We start from the raw sequence: 4,325 nt of genomic DNA, 5'->3' as shown, positions 1-4,325 counted from the left end.
CATATACCAAAGGGCTTTTGTTTTTCTTTTGATTTGTTTTTGTTTTTGTTTTGTTTTTCAAGACTAGGTTTCTCTGTGTAACACAGCCCTGACTGGCCTGGAATTTGCTTTGTAGATCAGGCTGGCCCCAAACTCACAGAGATCCTCCTGCCTCTGCCTTGAGCGCTGGGATCTCTTTTTCTTATCTTTAGACTTGTGAATATAGATTCTTAAGCTAACATCTAAGTTTTAGTAAAGACTTACTATTTTATTCTAAGTATCTATGTTCTTTGCCTGCATGTGTGCATGGGCAGCATGTACATATGGGGTCCTCAGAGGTTGGAAGAGGGCTTTGGATCCCTTGGAACTGGAGTTATGGAGTGCTGTGAGCCAACAAGTGGGTGCTGGGAATTGAACCCAGGTCCTCTGGAAAAGCAGCCAGTGCTGTTAACCACTAGGCTATCTCTCCAGGACCCCTGCCCTTGTTTTTCACTATGAAATGCTGGCTGGCCTGAAACTTGCTATGTCCACCAAGCTGAACTTGAACTTCCAGCGATCTAACTCTGCATCCAGAAAGCTGAATTACAGGCTTATACTGTCCTGCCTGCCTCTAATCTAAGCCACAGGGAGTTCATATTAAAAATAAAAGCCCTGGGCTAGAGAGATGGCTCAGCAGTTAAGAGCACTGACTGCTCTTCCAGAGGTCCTGAGTTCAATTCCCAGCAACCACATGGTGGCTCACACCATCTGTAAAGAGATCCGATGCCCTCTTCTGGTGTATCTGAAGACAGCTACAGTGTACTCATATATAATAAATAAATCTTTAAAAATAAAAAAATAAATAAAAGCCCTTATTTAATTCATGTTACAGCTGCCCCTCCCCCTTCTCTAGTCCCTCCTCAGGTAACTGTCCCTTTAAGACCTTTAAGGAAATAGAGTGTAAATTCTTTCCATGGCTTGAATATTCTTTGAAGAATGAAGAGAAAACAAAATATGCCCATTTTCCCCCTGCTTGGAAAATTAGCTGGACGGTTTTATGAATTGAGACTCTTAAAATTAAATCACTTTGTTTGAAAGAAGCCAGAATACACATTTATTCCCATATTTCCAGCCTCTTGGTGGATGGCGGGCGGGCATTTCCAGAGAACTGTCGTGCCCAAGTTCTACCGTCTGGTCTGTAAACCTGTTTTCCAAGCCTGCCCTTGGTTGTTTATGGAGAAATATGCCTCTCATGGCAAATGGAAACAGATCCCGGGTCGGGCTCCTTGCCTTTGCTCTATAATTAGAATGTATTGAGTGGGTGTTGGGGTCAGGCAGACCAGCCCAGGACTGACTGTACTTCCTCAAAACCCAATTAGATGCGGCCTTCCTATGTAATGTGGTTTGTTATGTTTTCTCATGAAACTGGGGACTTTTGTGAGAAAGGCACGGAGGGATGTGCTGGGGGCAGCAGTCATGCGTTCCTTCTTGGTTGGCATTTTCTATTTAAACACGAAGCCTTCTGCCCCGTGCCGTAACATACTGAGCCTCTGTTTTCTTATTTTGGTTTCCACTGGTAACAGATGTGTGGATGAACTCGTGAGCTGCTAGGCTGGTGTGCACAGGGTGGGTAGATGAGTGAGTGGGTGGGCAGACGGAGGATAGGGGTGTGTGTGTGTGTGTGTGTGTGTGTGTGTGTGTGTGTGTGTGTGTGGTGTATTTAACTTAGGGCAAGTTCTGAAAAATTAAACTCTACCTTTTTTAAAAAAACAAAACAAACAAAACAAATGGACCTGTTTCTACCTTTTTCTTCCCAGAACACCTGTCCCTAGGACAGTGGTGTGTCCAGACCGCGCTCTGTTTCTGAGGGAAACTGATGGGGTGAGAGCGAGTTGTCATCCCCACAGAGGTGGGGTAGGAGAAGACAAGGCTGGGGTGTGGGCGCACTGTGTTTCCGCCGGGGACTCAGGTGCAAGCTCTTTGCCCTTTGGAGGAAAGAAATGGAATCTGTAGGTCCCTGTCCTCAGTCCCAGGTAATGTGAGCAGCCCTGCGCGCCAGCGAGAGCTAAGCTTGCCAGGTTCATTCTGTTCTTTCATTGGTTTGCTCCTTCCTCCTAGGTCTCGGGGCGGATTGTGTCCACTCTGAGTCTATAACCTTTCTGGGATGCAAGGGCTGGGCTTATGCATACAAATCCCTCTTCACCGTTTGAGGCAGACTTGGGCAATTCATTAATCAGAGCTCAACAAACATTTGAATGCACAAACTCTCTGTCAGACGTCCACTCTTCTCGAGACCTCCCCTGTAACCTGTACAGCCATGTATGTGTGCGTGTATGCATGTGTGTGTATGCATTGTGTATGTTCATGCATGTGTGTGTGCATGTATGCATGTGTGTGCATGTATTGTGTGTGTGCATGCGTGCATGCATGCATGCATGTGTGTATGCATGTGTGTTCGTGCATGTGTTTTTGTGCATGCGTGCATGTGTGCATACATGTGTGTGCATGCATTGTGTGTATGTTCGTGCATGCATACGTGTGTGCGCATGTGTGTGTGCATGCATGTGTGTGTGCATGTGTATGTATGTGTATGCATGTGTGTGCATGTGTACATGCGTGTGTATGCATGTGTGCATGTATACATGTGTGTGCATGTGTGTGCATGTGTGTGTGCATGTATGCATGCGTGTGTATGCATGTGTGTGCGTCTATGTGTGCACGCGCTTGTGTTTATGTGTGGTGTATATGTAGGTGGATGATAGGTGAATTGCAGCTTACCTGCTCTTTCAGTAAGGAGAGAGACAGGCCAGTGTCCACTATGCTGTTAAGTGTCACTGACACCCAGAGAGTGCAGAGTGCCACAGATGAAGCACACTGTACCTCTGCTGAGTTAATCAGCTCAGAGCCCCCCACATAGCACATGTAACTGGTTATGTTGGCACGGGTACCAGAAATACTCATTTCTGGGTGTTGTGTAGGCTCTTTCTTTTGAAACCAGCCACACGGTGACAGGATCCTTATGTAGGGAGGTCTTTCCCTAGTTTTTGAAAGGGCAGGGAGCATTTTTGTGGCACACCTTTTGCAGTCCCCAAGGCCCCTGAGGTCATGGGTTAGAGGTGGCCAGGGAAGGGCTGCCATAAATCTCTCCCGAGCCTATGCTTTACCTGGGCAGCCTTGGTACTGCGGTGAGGCTCTAAAGGGCCTGGGGGAGGCTTGCAGCCTGGATGTAGACAAAAGGAAAAGAGAGAAGACTGAGGAAGTCCATATCAGGTGTGACTGAACTGTAGGGCACTGGAAAGGCCCCACAGAGTCCCACCAAGGTGGCGGCACAGGCGAGAGACAAAGTGATGGGAGCCGGAGATGCCTTCCAGGGCCACGATCGGAAACATTTTCTGTTTTGTGCTATAGAATTATGATGGTGATACCAACGATAAAGATAGACATCTGAAGTTATTCTGCATTCTCCCCTGCCCATCTGACAGGGGAGCGTGGTATAACAGCCCCTCAGGTCCTTGGGAAAACCCCATGGGATAGCACCATCTGGTCCCAGAGAAACAGAATGGGACTCTGGCCTCTCAACCCCCAGCCCTCTAGGACTCTGAGTTTAGGGCTGACTTCAGTCCCGGGAGGGAGCTGCCTAGGACCCTGTGTCTGGGATGTGGATGGGACCTGGGGCGGAGGTGGTCATGTGTGCTTTCTCCAGCTTGGAGCTCTGAGCAGGAAGGGCTTTTGAGAAACTTGAGAGAGCTGTGGACAGTTCCTCATGTCATTGTCCCCCAACATGGTAAGCAAGAACACAGGAATAGGGACAACCCCAGAGTTGCTGGGATCTCCCAAGTCTATTCACATACACTCCTGTCTCACTCACCGTTATTCCTCTGTTCCCGAAGCTTCTCCTTCCTCTATCCAGAAACTTCATCCCGCCTCCAAAAGCATCTCCCTTACTCACTCACTCATCCTGTCACCCTAGGCTCGGACCCCCAGCTTTTCTCCCATGGCACATTTGAGTGGCCTGGACCTCATAGAGTTGGAGAAAAAAATAAAACTGCCAAGCCCAAGACACCAGTACGTAAAAATCAAAAAGAAAGTTCAGACGATTCTATATGGCATGGAGTTGATTTAAAAATCGGTTAACAAGGTAGTCTGGGTAGTGAATACCTGTAATCCCAGAATTAAGGAGCAGGAGTTCAAGGTTGTTCTTGGCTACCCAGCAGAGTTGGGGCTAGCCTGGACTATTTGTCTCAAACTCAATCGGACAAACAGAACCATGAAGACCATTATAACATAAGCTCTGTTTGAGGTGTGAGCATGTTTTTTTTTTTTGTTTTTGTTTGTTTGTTTGTTTGTTTTCTGGAACAAACTGCCTT

The sequence above is a fragment of the Rattus norvegicus genome, chromosome 20, assembly GCF_021556685.1.
Source record: "Rattus norvegicus strain SHRSP/BbbUtx chromosome 20, alternate assembly SHRSP_T2T, whole genome shotgun sequence".
In the NCBI taxonomy this organism is placed as follows: Eukaryota; Metazoa; Chordata; class Mammalia; order Rodentia; family Muridae; genus Rattus; species Rattus norvegicus.
This window is presented reverse-complemented; position numbering follows the sequence as displayed.